The 14,919-nt window shown below is 37.3% G+C and overlaps 1 protein-coding gene across 4 annotated transcripts in view; it reads left to right on the forward strand.

Moving 5' to 3' along the window:
- Positions 1-9,014: 9,014 nt before the first annotated feature.
- The window catches only part of Pot1 (protection of telomeres 1), a 63,053-nt gene continuing 57,148 nt past the window's right edge, over positions 9,015-14,919 (forward strand). Inside the window, exons 1-2 of one of the 4 annotated variants that reach the window (XM_076913637.1) lie at positions 9,015-9,095; positions 10,816-10,887. The gene's annotated coding sequence lies outside the window, so the exon portion shown is untranslated. Of the gene's footprint in view, positions 9,096-9,115; positions 9,417-10,815; positions 10,888-14,919 lie in introns of those variants that run through there. The other 3 variants (XM_076913638.1, XM_034518801.2, XM_076913639.1) reach the window with 3 other exon arrangements.

A 14,919-nucleotide genomic window follows, 5' to 3' on the forward strand; every position in this document is an offset into this window, starting at 1 on the left:
CCCAGAAGTCATGTCCACAAATACACACGAAAAAATAATTAAATAATTTTATTTGGCTGAGGGAAAACTCCAAGGATTATTAAATATCAATAATATATACAATTACATAGGGGACCAGTACATACATGTAGTCTAAGGAGGGAGTCTGAGGCAGGAGCACTGCTTGAGTTCAGCAGTCTAGGGTTAATTTATCCTGGGCAACAGAGTAATATCCTATGAAAAGATATGCTATAAGTAAAGAAATACAAATGAAATATATCAATTTATAACTGAAGAACTGTCATTTGTATTAACCTAAGTTTTAAAATTTTAGATGTCCCTAATCATTATTATCAAAGATCTCTCATTTTTCATATTCCTCAAAATATGGCCTTGGGATCATTTATAGACCATAGTAGGTTTTCATATAATTCATGAGAAATAAAAAAAAACACACTCACACACACATAGACACACACACACACACACACACACACACACACACACACCATAAATATAACGCTAGTATTTATAAAGTGAGATTTTCTATTTCTCTATTTCTTGGGCATATATTAGCACTTTGTGACATATAGTCACATATAAGCACACTCATGTATATGCAAAGTCAATGTCTCCTCATCAATTCTACTGACAGTTTTTAACAATTTGTAAAGAGGAAAAGATAAAATGTTTTTCCAAACTTGTGGACTAATTGTAAATGAAACGATTTGTATATTAGGCATTATGTCTTAGTTAACCATTCATCAAGTATTCATTGCTATCTTAGTTAGGGTTTTACTGCTGTGAATAGATACCATGACCAAAGCAACTCTTATAAGGACAACATTTAATTGGGGCTGGCTTACAGGTTCCAAGGTTCAGTCAATTATCATCAAGGTGGGAACATGGCAGCATCCAGACAGGCATGGTACAGGAGGAGCTAAGAATTACACATCTTCATCTAAAGGCTGCTAGCAAAATACTGACTTCTAGGCAGCTAGGATAAGGGTCTTAAATCCACACCCACAGTGACACACCTACTGCAACAAGGCCACACATCCAAATAGTGCCACTTCTTAGGCCAAGCATATTCAAACCATGACAACTGCCTATTAAATGAAGAAGTCTGCCATCTTTGCTGTAGTGGAATTCACATTGTATTGTAAAATACAATGAAATTAGTCAATTTTTCTCTATGTTGAAGTTCATCAAAGATTATATATAAAGAAAACAAAAGCAGAATTATGTATTGGATTTTAAATAGTCAGGGTGACTCTTTTGAAATTATATTTTTGGAAATACTTGAGTTAGACAGGAAAAACTATTCTAGTAATATTATGTAGCACCAAATGAAAGCTGCCAATTTATCTGGAGTGAGTGAAAATCATGTCAAACAAGAAGTGCAGAAGATGGATCAGATCATCTTACCATTTAGACTAGTAAAGCTTGGACTTTTACTCTGACAGCATTATTGAGTCCTTGTGATATTGGAGCAGGTATGAATGATATAACCCACAGTGTGTTCAGATAGAGAATGGTTGTGTGCAGGCAGGATGGAGAGGATAATACAGCAAGGGTGATCCTCTAGAATGCTCTTGCAGAATACAATCCAGAAAGCACAGAACCTTGGATCAAAGTTTTGTTGAAGATAGGCAGCCATCTGATTTCGTACACCTTTTAGAGGCATGACAGGAGGATAGGTACAGGAAACATTAAGATTGACACATATGAGACTCCAGTTGGTGGGGGGAAACTAAATGGAACTCTTTCACACAGGCTTTTTTTCTGAGGAAGGCTTCAGGAGCAAGAAAAGTAAAGTCATCAGGTAAATTTGGAAAACCCAAGGTATCTGTAAGTGACCCACAGAAAGTCAAGCAGCTCCTCTCCTCTCCCTTTTTTTCTCTTTTTTTTTTCTTAGAGCCTGGACAAAAGCCAGGTCTGGTGTCTCTCCAAGCACATCAATATTTCCTTTAAATAAGAGAGCAACTTCTATGTAACTAGTCACAGTTTTGTGTACACATTTTTTGGAAAGATGCACAAGAATCTAGAATCTTCAGAATTTCCCCCTAAATAAGTCTGTACTTGAACAGGGTGAAAGGTCAATGAAAATTAGATTATTTATCAAATTCCCTCTGTGCTCAAAATACTTAGGCTTATACTCACAGAGAAGTGTGGCTCTTATCCCTATTCAAAGAAGCTCCGTTTTGCATCCAGATACAAACTATAACATATAGTCACATCTATATGGACTATATAGATACAGTCTAGATGGAAAAAAATGTTATATTGGGGTGCCTAACCCTAAGTGTTACATCTCCAAGTAACACCCCCATCTAAGGCTCAGGAAACATCATGGGTAAGGAGGGGAGAGATTATAAGAGGCCCATCAGGCCTGTTGTGGGACAGGGTCTTCTAATCTTCTAGACAAGATAAGGAAGGTACAGCCATAAGATTTCAACAATATTGATACATAAAGAACTGAACAATGATAAAACCAGTTGACTTGTCAACTAGAATAAGGGAAATTTCACAGCAGTACCAACAGTGATAGTAATTATATTGCAACAGGAGTTCAGGAAGAGGTCATGAATTTGATGTGGAGTCAGTGAGGAAATGGGAAAAGTCAGAATGGGTGGAAATTATGTAAATACAGGACTCATGTACACAATTCTCAAAAATATAAGATAAAATTTAATAAAAAAAGAATGTTGAGTAATCATCACATTCCTTTTGTTAGGAAATGAATAAAGGTTAACTACAACCACCACCATCACCACTACCACAACAACAAAACAAAAACAAACAACCAAAAGCCCTAAAAGGCTCTTATGGATTTCATACACTTCCAACATGAAACCAAAAAATAGTCATCTTCTTCTTCTAACAGGAAATCAAAAAACAGAATAGTCACCTCCTTATGAAGATCTATAGCAAGGATAGTAAAAGGTAACATTTGTATGTGTGTGTGTGTGTGTGCCTGTGTGCACATGTGATTTATGATTCATCTTCATCTTTCCTTACAGTTTTTGATTTTTTAAAAGAAGATATATATATATATATATATAATATAAGTACACTGTATCTGTCTTCAGACACACCAGAAATGGGCATTGAATCCTATTACAGATGGTTGTGAGCCACCATGTTGTCATTGCTGGTAATTGAGCAAAGGACGTCTGGAAAAGCAGCCAGTGCTCTCAAATGCTGAGCCATCTCCCCAGCCCCCTTCTTTAATGTTTTCAAGCTTCTGTAGATGATGACAATAGGATCCTCCTACGTGTCTTGCAGATCTGTATGTAAATGACACATCTCATTTTTATAAAGTCTAATCCACAGTTCCTCATTAGTGCATGTTTAGTTCAGGAAATAGATTGGTACTTTGTAAGGCAAGTTTTTATGAGCCAGCTAGCTGGTGTCACACACTTTTTTCAGAAATCTCATAGTAGATGGGGATAGTTCTAGGCCCTAATTCTTTAGTCACCGTTGGATGAGCTGACAGACTCAGAGATTCATAGCTCTGAGTGTTGAGAAGTAGAGGCTTTTGGTTTTTGTTTTGAATTTTGTGTTTATTGAAACTAGATTCTTTTCTCATACAATCTATTCTGATTACAGTTTCCCCTCCCTCTACTCCTCTCCGTCCCTGCCACCTCCCCCTTATCTTTCTTTGGCTCTTTACAGTCTCATGCCCTTGCTGTGCTTCCACGTTCCTTCATCTCTGCTGCCTTTGTCTCTCACATCTCTGCTCCCATTGACCTACAGAACTCTTCAGCCATAATCTTGTCACTATTGTTGATGCCACTACTGCTGTGGTTTGTTGAAGCCACTGCTGTTGCCCTCCATACCCTATTTGTCCCAACAGCTGAGATCGCTCAACCCATGATATACATCACACACAGACAAGAAAGACTGTGAGAAGAGTTTTATTTTAGCAAAGGTGAATGTCTTTTAACTGACTTTAAAACCAAGCCTGCAAATGCACCATTGTATTTTCATGATTTATAGCACAGCGTCTAGTTCCACCAATCGCAGGTGTTACATACAGACCAATCTCTGCCTTCAGTTACCACCAACAAGCTTCCTGCTGAGCTACCTAGTGAGGTATTCTCTCTTTGGTCTGAATAAGCAGAATCCTTAGGGATCCTCTGAGGCTTCTCTTAGAGTACTGTGTTCCAAGGCCAGTGCAGTTGGCCTGGAGTACTCATGACTGGAGCACGGACTCCTGCAGCCTGCATTCTGTGAGCTGCCACATGGTTGTAGTAGTTGCCTGAAGCTGCTGCAGGTTGTCAGAGTAATTTTAGTGTCTAATATAGTCAGGCAGCCACGCACACAGTCCAATGTTTGGCCAAGGAACTGTCTCTGCATTTGAGGTAATCAGGCAGAATAAGTTAGTTCTGAGAAGTGCTGCTAACTGGTTGAGTGAATGGGCTCAACATTTGAATTAATTATTAAAAGCCAAGAAGTGTTTGCAGCAGAGAAATAACACGAAATTAACATTCTTAGTAAATGTTCCACACGGCTTTGTTTGTTCAGGTGGTCAATTTGGTCCTTCTTATATATGTATATAATATATGTATGAACATAATAAAGTATGAACATAATAAAGCAAGAGTACATTATATTAGCATCAGTACATGGTTAGAGTTCTATGTATGGGGTGAATGGGTGTTATAGAATATGAGCTTCATAAGTATGTAAAATGTATATTTGCTATGAGATAATCTTAATGGTAAAGTGAGCTTAAGTAAGTGCAAACTTCAAAAATATTTTGGCTCAGTGAATATTAGTTATGAAGATAAATAATAAAAATAATAATTTTTTAATTAAATAAAACAAATACTCAGCAAATTGGCCACTCAAGAATAACAAGCTAATATTATTATTTCATGAACATAGTTTCAGAATCTCTATACAAATAAATAGAAGAAAGCAACTTGATTTGGTGGATAGAATTAATTTTAAGCTAATATTTGATACAAAAAGTTATTTTCAATTAAAAACTATCAACTAAAATTTTGTTTGAATTAGTGAAAGCAAAAAAAAAAAACCAACAAATAAAACGGAGGGGACAAATAAACTTCAAATAAGTCTCTCTCTCTCTCTCTCTCTCTCTCTCTCTCTCTCTCTCTTTCTCTCTCTACACACACACACACACACACACACACACACACACACACACACACATTATACAGGTAAATTGTGATAAGGATGAAAGGGGCCAAGGGGAGTGTAACTGGAAGAGAGAGGAATTCATTTCTGCTGTACTTTTATTATAAGCCTTAGCCCACCACAAATTCTTACGGAAACAGTCAACTTTGAGTCTTGAGAGAACTATATAGTTTTTTAGCAGCAGGGCATTAAGCTCCCTGACAGGCCTTGACAGCTTTCTCACACTCTGAAAAAAGGTAGTCAGATACTTAGAGTAATTAGATTAAATGCTCCAGTGAGATGATTTTTTAAAAAAGAACATTTCTGTATTTTCAAAAGAATTAGAAATACTGATCAAACAGTTATGATTTTAAAATTTGCAGAATGAAGATGACACGACATAAGCAAACAGTTCCAAATACTAGCGATCAAACTTTAGTCTGTATCTCATCAAATCAAATCAGAGAATAAAAATGAAGGAGTAGAACAATTGGTAGCACACACAGAAGTCTGATTAACCAAAAATATAGCATCTATGAAGCAATAGTTCAGTGGTGACGGTATCTTGAAGCAGACATAGGCTGCCATGTATGTGCATATGAAGAATCATGGGGAGTTACAACAATCTCGTGTATACAGCTTGTTGTACACACATGTACAGCATGGCACAGCTGTACAGATCTGTATTCTTCAGATTTCAAGAGGCTATGCTGGGGAGGATGGAAAGTTCCAGCACAGCCTTGGCTAAACAGTAAATTCCAGACCCAAATTGCATTTCAAGACTAAGTCTCAAAAACTATTGCTAGCGAAAATCTTAGGTTTACATACAAGATGGTGTTGTCATGCTTTAGGGATATAACCTGATGACAGCAGATTGTAGAACAGGCATGCTGCACATAGGACATGCAAAAAATAGCAAAATGTAAAATATTATTCCATGCATTGAATTGTTGAATGATGGACTTCAATATCAATAGACTCAAAAGTACTGAAAAATCAATCTGAAAATACTAATATGTAAGAAATGCCAGTTTTAAATCAATATTTTTCATTTTTCATTTATTACTTATAGTAACTGCATTGACTCTTTCTGTCCATTATTATCTAATAAAACTTCCAGTCCACTTCTGATGCTCATTATTTATTAGTTGGGATCTTATTTTAAACATTGCTTAAAGAAGAACACTTGTACACTACAGAGTTTATATTAAAACATTTTAGTATGTTCAAAAATTATAACTTGTAACAGTTAATACATGGGTTATTAAAATCAAAATAGCTGTTTTAAGCTGTTTCATTCGGCAAAGTAAACCAGAATCTGTTTAGGTTCTAGTTAATTCAATGGGTCCCTTTATTATTTTAAAATTTATTTTTTTTATTATTTATAAATAAAAATTTATTATTACTCATGTTCAACTTTCCCCACTTACACAAACTAATTTTTGATGTGAGGAAATACAATACGGGTTTTGGAGTCAGATGCAGACCAAACTCAGGTGTAAAGTGGGAGATCATGAAATAAACCAGGATCATAAGTTCCCTGGTTTGTAGAAAGTATTTACATCCTTGAGACATTAAGAGTAACCACTAGAACATAACCAACTAATCAGATATATATATAGTTCTGGCACAGGTCTTCATTAGACCCTGTAGTATGGGAATATGTATATGATGAAGAGAGGGAGAGGAAAAAGTTAAATAACTGAATTGACAAGGGGTAAAAAGAAAACATTACTTTTAATCCACTTATGGTCAAAATTTAGAAAACAACCAATCCTGGGCTGCTCAGTCCCAGTGGATGCATCTACAGCACAACACCTAAATCAAAGGCTCAGATAACATCTGAGGAGAGAGTGGCAGGACTGTAAAGGCCAGGGGACCAGGAAGTCAGCTGTGAGATTTGTGTTTCCTAGAAATGACTCCAAAGCTACACCCCTGATACTTCAACAGTACGGCTGCCTACACAAGATAGGCGCCGTTACACCAATAAACTGGCAAATGTAGAAACAGGGAATCTCAAGGAATCTTAACCCATAATAACTACAGTGATTCAATGACTTCTTCATGTATTATCTGATAAAATTCCCATCTCAATTCTGATGGTCATTATTAATCAGTGGGAATCTCATCTTAAACATGTCTTGACTAGGAACACCTTTTAAAGATGTACGTGCTGTGTGTGTGTGTAATTAAAGAAAAAGAAGCCATGAAATTGAAGAGCCAGGAGGTGTGGGAGCAGCTAGATTGAAGAAAAGAGACTAAATGATGTAATTGTAATTTCAACTGTAAAAAAAAAAGAAAAGAAAAGAAAAGAAGAACACAAATTCACACATTTTGGGAAAATCCTTGGCCAATAAGACGAGTTTAGTAATTTTGACAAGAAAACCACAATGCTTTCAGATAGTAAAAAAACTTCTTGAGACTAAATATCTCCTTTGGCTTAGCAACAAGGTGTCTTCCCTGTTTTAGTTAAGAAAAATTTCCACATAATTGGCTGAGGGTTTGGGAAAAGCTGATGTTAAAGGTAAGAAAAGAAGCATATTTTCCCCCTGAGTATTGTTCATCTAATGAATATTTCACTCCTGAAGCTATCGGCCGTTGTATACTGGTCTTGGTTCTAAAACAGAACCGTTATCCCTGCTCCTAGTAAACTTCAAATGTAGAAGAATGTGTTTAAATACTGAGGGAAAGTAATGAGGAAAACATGAACACCTGCTAGGAGGATATATGCAATTTAACTGTGGTGGAAGTGAGGGTGTCACCGACCGACTGGGTAGCAGCTTTGTCTGACGTCAGACACAGATCAGATAGGGGAATTCGTTCTGAAGCAAATGCAAAGCTTTGTGCAGAAAACAAGTACAGCAGCTTTCTTAACAGACCAGAAATTCATAAAACAACAACTGTGCGTATCACTTACAGAAGAGGGTTTACTTTTTCTGGGAAAAGGGGACTTCGTTCACAAGCCACGTAACATAAACTTCTAAGTATTCTTGTGCTCCTCCCACTCCTGAAGAATGTTAACCTGTTATTATAATGAAGCTATAACCAGCAATAACAGCTCTCTTGACCAGTATGTCACCAGTTTGGTTGCTGGTTATTGTTAATTTTTCTAATTTCCTCCTTGCTTATTGCCAAAGATGCTGTCTCCAGGCTCTCAGTTGGAGTTGGGAGAATCTTCTGGTTCCCTGCTTTCGACCAAAGTGCACAGGATCCAGACAGCGGCTAAACTGAGCCAATAAATAGCATTTCACAACCATGTGAGGTGACTCACAGTATGGGTCTGAGCCTTACCATGTTCCTCTAATGGGCAGTCCTTGAATTCCACTTTAGTTGTTATTCCTGGTTCCCTTATGTTTTATGAACACAGGGATGGGGAAGGAAAAGAAAGCTTTAGAAAATAATGGCAAGGTTCTGCAACTTAACTGAAGAGACCACAGATGTCACTAAAGCGCTATAAAACAAGTAACATCATGACCATCATGTATTTATAGCCTTGGAAAAGTTGCATTTGAATGTTTAACTTAAGAATGAGAATAAAAGCTTTAGCGTCAGGGGTTTCTCGTCGACCGAATGGAACCTGGAACCAACGCCTGGTTTGGAATAGAGTTCTTACTGGCTAAAGGATTTAAGAATTTTATTTTGGGTTGTGAGGCCAGCCTTTAATGGCTGAGCCACCTCACCTCTCCAGTCCAGGATTTAGAAATCCTAAGAGCTGGTCAAGCTCCCTCTGCAGGCTAGGGGTTGTCTCTGCAGGTTAGGGCAGAGGAGTTGCGAGCCGCCTGGGTACCTGTGACGCGGCTTGCAGTGGCTCCGCGCTGCTCCTCCTCACAATGTTTACCCGGGAGACTTCCGCAGGCCGCTGGGCAATTCTAGTGGAGTGCGCATGCGTGAACTAAGCGGCGCGCTCCCGCGCGCGCGCAGAACGTCACCGGCGCGTCCATCCAGACATTAGTTGTCCGCGAGTTTTGCTGGTGAGTGAACCTGAGGAGGTTTGGAATTTGTGACCGGGACGCGGCGGGCTCGACCCTGAATAAACGTAACGGGAACTGTTTAGTTCATTGCAAAATTTGGTACAGTTTTGCAGAAACTCTGTTACGTACCGTTAGTGTTGACCGAACACTATCGGAGGGAGACGTGAATAGATCCAACCAAGTTCGCCCTCATGCTTCTGAGTGGTGCGGGAACCATTTGCAGCAGAGTTAAAGGCGATGCTATTGAGGAGCCCAGGCAAGAAGTTTGAGAAGAATAAAACTAGAGTTCACAGATTAGCATCCATTGCAATTTCTCAAAAGGTATTTACGAGTTTGAGGGAGGAATCAACCCAGTTTTGGAAACAAGAAGCTTTAGGTTCAGTGTTCCCCCTGAATAAACCTCCTCCCCCTTGGAACCGCGTGGTCTGGAGTGGTCTGTTCTGAGCTGCGGTCGGACTTCTTAAAACAACCAGCAGTTCCTACACAGTATTTTAATTGAAAAAGGAATTAAAGAATGAAACCCGTACTTACCCCGCCTCCCCCCTACCCCCATGTCCAACGCTTTAAAATACCAAGGTGAAGTTGGTAACTGATTTTTGAAGTTCTTTAAATACAAAAGCGAAGTGGATAGCCTGCTAAGAAGGTTGAACTCAGAAAACATTTTCCTCCTAGAAGGAATACCCATATTTTATATTCTGTATCTTTGTGAGAGATTGGTTTTTATTTTTACAGTTACAGCTGAGACAATAGATCAATGTTACAATTTTCCAGCAGACACTTAACAAACATATTTTATGATACAATGGAATATGTTTCTGAGGTCCAAGAGATAAATATAACTCTAATTCTAATTAATAATGTGTAGCAGTATGATATGTGAACACGAGATAACTTTTTGGTCTGTTACGTTAGAGTAAGAAAGTTAAACTGGGACTTTCAGGGTGATGGTGTATTTACTTACTCCTTTTGACAATGGGCAGTCCTGTGCTGAAGAATTTGGATGCTATGATAAAACTGTGTTAGTTTCATATTAGATGTTGGCAGGAGAAAGACATAGCCACTCTGCCTCCTGTACAAAGAATATAGCAGATATAGAAAGCTTAGGCAAGGACCACAATGAACGTAAGTATTGATAATGATTTGAATTCATGGTAGAAAGCTTAGGAAAAAATAGTCATTTAATGCTAATGAACAATACAATTTAGTATTTTTTTTTCCTGGTATGTGGCATTTTGGTGTTGTGTGTATGTTAATTCGTTTAATTATCACAAAGACTTGGGACATTAATGATTTATATCTTACCTATGTAGACAAAGGTGCTGTATTTCAGAAAGGTTAAGTAATTTTCCTGAGATCAGATAGCTAACAGATGGCAGAGATGACATTTGAATCTAGACAGCTTGTTTCAGACTTGATGAGATAAAATCCAGAACAATTAGAATAGAGGGTCAGTGAGTTCAGGAAACTAACTTTTAAATTCTCATCTATGCTGGGCAAGAGGAGAGGAGACACAGTCTTGTGCCCAGAGTTCAGGTTTAGATATTGGAGAGGTCTCAGTCTAGGGACATCTTACCCTATCCTAACTATAGATTTTGACTTTCTGTGTTTTGCTAGTGATATACAACTCTAAATTCTAATGCTTCAAAATCTATTGTAGCATTTGCTTATATATCATTAAAAATGATCTTTTTCTTGCTAACTATTTTCCTTTTCCCTTCAGGGAAAACTAAACTCAGTTGCTTCTTAATGCCTTGTGGAAGTTAAACAGCTATTTTGAAGATTAGACTTAAAGGTATGTCATGAAAGCATGCTTCATTTGTGCTTATCTTTTTACTTATACTCTAGAAATAAGTAACATTTATTTACATTTCACATGGAGTTGGGGACTCACACAGACACAATGATTTTTTTTTTCAAAACACTTTATCAGCATTTGTATATACATATATACTTATACATGTATACATATATAAACAATAATTAAATAATAAGATGTATTTAAAAAGTATGGGGGGTTGGGGAGAGTGGGAGGAAGGAGAGAAAGGGGAAAATTATGTAAATACAGTGCTCATATATAAAATTCTCAAAAAGGAATCCAGTTTTTTAAAATGTTCAACAGATTAACTAGCATTTTACAATATGAAAATAAATATGACCTATAATTATGTTGAAGGACATTTTAACTCATTACAAACTTTGAAGTTTAAAATGAAAGCAATAAAAATTATTTGACCCAGCATACTAACAAAAACCACAATAACGTTTTATAATTCAAAGTATTTCTGAGAACAAGAAAATAGATTGTCAGGAGCTAAGTCGGCAGAGCCGGGGCACACTGTGTGTTATTTCTTTTTTCTTTTTCTTTTTTTTTTATTATCAAATCATAATTTTTACTTTTTAACACAGGGGTTATAAACACGAAAATGCAGGATATGGGGAAGGGGATGACACAGGAGCATAGGTGTTCAGGGGGAGTACAGATATCTTTCAGAACAGGGTATCAGCTGGGTGAAGGTTCAGGGGTCAGGTCATTATGACTCTGCCTATGCTTCACTTGTCCTTATCTAATTTGGTCCTATCCGCCAAGGCTGCCTATTTACAAGGTTTATGACTGCTCAGGCTGGTAGATTTCCACAAAAGCTGCCTGTTTACAATATTTCATAGCCATCTGTTTCAGTGTTTTTCCATAGAGACCCAAGACTTTGTGTTAGCAGGCATGAATGTCAGGCCTATTGCTGATTTTAGGCTTATGGCTGATTTTAGGCCTTCAGTGTATAAGCAGGGCTGCCCCTGACATCTCCTCCCTTCTCCAAGTATAGAAGGGCTGTGGTGATTTTAATCTTGCCAAGGTGGGGATAGAGGCCTGACCTCCAGTAATTAAAGGGGACCTTGTAATGGCTTCAGTTCATTCAGTAATGCCTCATGAGGCATGAGGGCCATACCCATCCTGGTGTCTTTTTCCACACAGTGATTTTTAATAGGTAATATTTTTACAATAATGGAGACAGACAGTATCAGTATCTCTCATTCTTTACCATTAGATGAGATCCCTTTACTCCTACGACCAGACTATTGCAATAGCTGACTGCTCTGTTTGTACTTTGACTAGTGTGACCTAATTATTTTAGCAACCTTCTTTAAATTTTGCCTTCAATATACTACTTTTTATATTGATGGCCTCCTATATAGGGAGAATTCTCTCTCCTTAGTAATCCTGGCAAGCTGGAAAGTGTACCTTAACCATTTAGATACTACCAGTTAGTCACAGTTAAAGCCTGTAAAGTGTTTGTATAGTTTGGGGCAGTGAATGGGAATCAGACTAGGAACTGCAAGTATTAACACCATCACTAGAATAGACACTATTAGTACTGGGAATACTGTGGTGACCAAACTTAACCTTTGCTTCTTAGAGTTTACATCATAGAGGGGAGAAGAAATGCAGTGAATAGTTATAACATTTATAATACAAAATACAAATATGATCTTGGTAAAAAACAAATTAAACCTGTGGAGTATAAAGACAATAAATTTTGAAGAAATTGAATGTCTCTATTATATTTATCAAGTAAGAGATATTGGCAGAACATTGAAAATTGTCTTGTTTGGTTTGGGATCGTATTAGTTGGATTTGTCAGATGACCACTGAATGGACTGTAAAGTTCTGACGGGGCCAGAGATCAAGTAAGCAGAAGGCTCAGTTATGGACCTCATGTGTGGATCTTTTCTGAGAAGCCATTCATTTGCTAAGCAAACAAGGACAAATGAGTGTAGTATGGCCGGCCAGCACTGTTTCAGTCCAGATGGGTCTGTTTCTTTAAGCCTTTACATTTTCTCAGATGTACATCCTTGTGAAAAAAATGACCAAGTCAGACAGGAAACATACACTTGTAATTAATATCTAATCCAGAAAAGAGGTTGACATAGGCCTAGCTCTATCACTAACCTCCAAAGATAAGAATGACCTTGTGATCCATAGATTTGTTGTCTTTTCCTTTAGTTTTATGGCCTCACATCACTCTTCTATGAGCTTTATGTTAATGAGGTTTAACAGATGATTTTTGGTCTATTTTCATTGCCCTGGACTATTCTTTTCTGTGCATATATGGCCATGTATCTGTTCTGATCTTTTCATTGTTCTACTGTTGATAGACAGTTGAAGTTTTATGGTTTTGGCTGTATCAGATATGATTGCATATATTTTTAGGAGCATGTGTAGCTCGCGGTGGTGGCGCACGCCTTTAATCCCAGCACTTGGGAGGCAGAGGCAGGCGGATTTCTGAGTTCCAGGCCAACCTGGTCTACAGAGTGAGTTCCAGGACATCCAGGGCTACACAGAGAAACCCTGTTTCAAAAAAACAAAACAAAAACAAAAACAAAAAAGGAGTATGTGTTTCTGCTGACCATACAGAATAACATTTGGTGAAGTTTGTATACTTTAGGCCATTCACATATTTATTGTTACTAAATTTTGACAGAGCTTTTCCCAGAGTATTAATGCCTATTTACATTTCCATCAGTATTTCTATGAGAATTTGGGTGACTTCCACACTATCATCAGCATATTATATTTTTCACATTTTAAATGTGTGTTGTTTATGTGTGTGTGATTTAATTTTATAGCAGTTTATCATAGATGACTAGAACTGTCATAAACCTCTTTTGATATGACCATGACTGTCTTCCAAAGTCGCAGCAAATATTATAGTTAATGGTGTGTCACTTTAACCTTTCCCCAAGATCAGGAATATAACGTGGGTACTCATTCTACTCCTTGTCTAAGTAGCCAGTGTTGTATACTGAAGACAGAAAGAGAAGGTGGATGGACCAGAAGAAGACCCTCTGTAACTCTACTAGGGACAGATGACTGTATATGCGAAAGCAGTCTGTGGAAATGTAGTGTTAGTAAGTCATCCATCCTTTCAAATGATGTTTTATCAGTAAGTATATCCCTCAGATTGAGCAGATGTCTTCACACCTTAATTCACTGAGAGCTCCTTCTTAACTGGATGTTGGGTTTTGCTAAAGACACTAGTTCACCTTGAGTGCTGATCACTGGTTCTCTTAATTCACTATGCTAATATGTAGTTCCCTTGATTGATCGTTTTTGTCCTTTTAAAACTATCTTGTAGTTTTAGGAAAAACTATTTTTGGTATACTGTTGAGTTTGGGTCTCTAATATTTTGCTACAGATGCTTGCTAAGGCTAGTGGTATGAACCTTTTTTATGATGATACTCTTGTCTAAGAATGCAGTTCTCATGAGATGGGTTGTTAGTGGCCCTTCCTCTTTATTTAAGATTAGTTTGGGGAATGATTATTGCTGCCTTAAATGTCTAGTAGACATTTTTATGGGAGGAATATTAACAATAAGTGCTATTATTCAAGTTGAGGTCAGTCTCCTCTCTCTACTTGTACTGTTTTGATTTAAGGGAACTTTTGACAGTTTTTATTTCTATAGGAAATTGCCCTTTTCATTTAAGTTGACCAATGTACTATTATAAATTTATTCTTTGGCACATTTTAATGTTGATAAGATTAGTAGCAGTACCTCATTTTTAGCTTTTATCTTCATAATTTTTTTTCTTTTAGTCAATTCTAGCTAGAGGTCTATTTGATATATTGTGCCAGCTTTTTATGTCATTAAATTTCTGTATTTTGCATTATAGTGCCTTCATATGTGTTGATCTCTTAACTCTGTTCAGTAGCTCTTCAGCTTCTGTTGTAGTTTTGTTTTGTTTTGTTTGTTTTTTTGTTTTTCGAGACAGGGTTTCTCTGTATAGCCTTGGCTGTCCTGGAACTCACTCTGTAGACCAGGCTGGCCTGGAA

This window comes from Arvicanthis niloticus, chromosome 15 (genome assembly GCF_011762505.2).
Source record: "Arvicanthis niloticus isolate mArvNil1 chromosome 15, mArvNil1.pat.X, whole genome shotgun sequence".
NCBI classification, from domain to species: Eukaryota; Metazoa; Chordata; class Mammalia; order Rodentia; family Muridae; genus Arvicanthis; species Arvicanthis niloticus.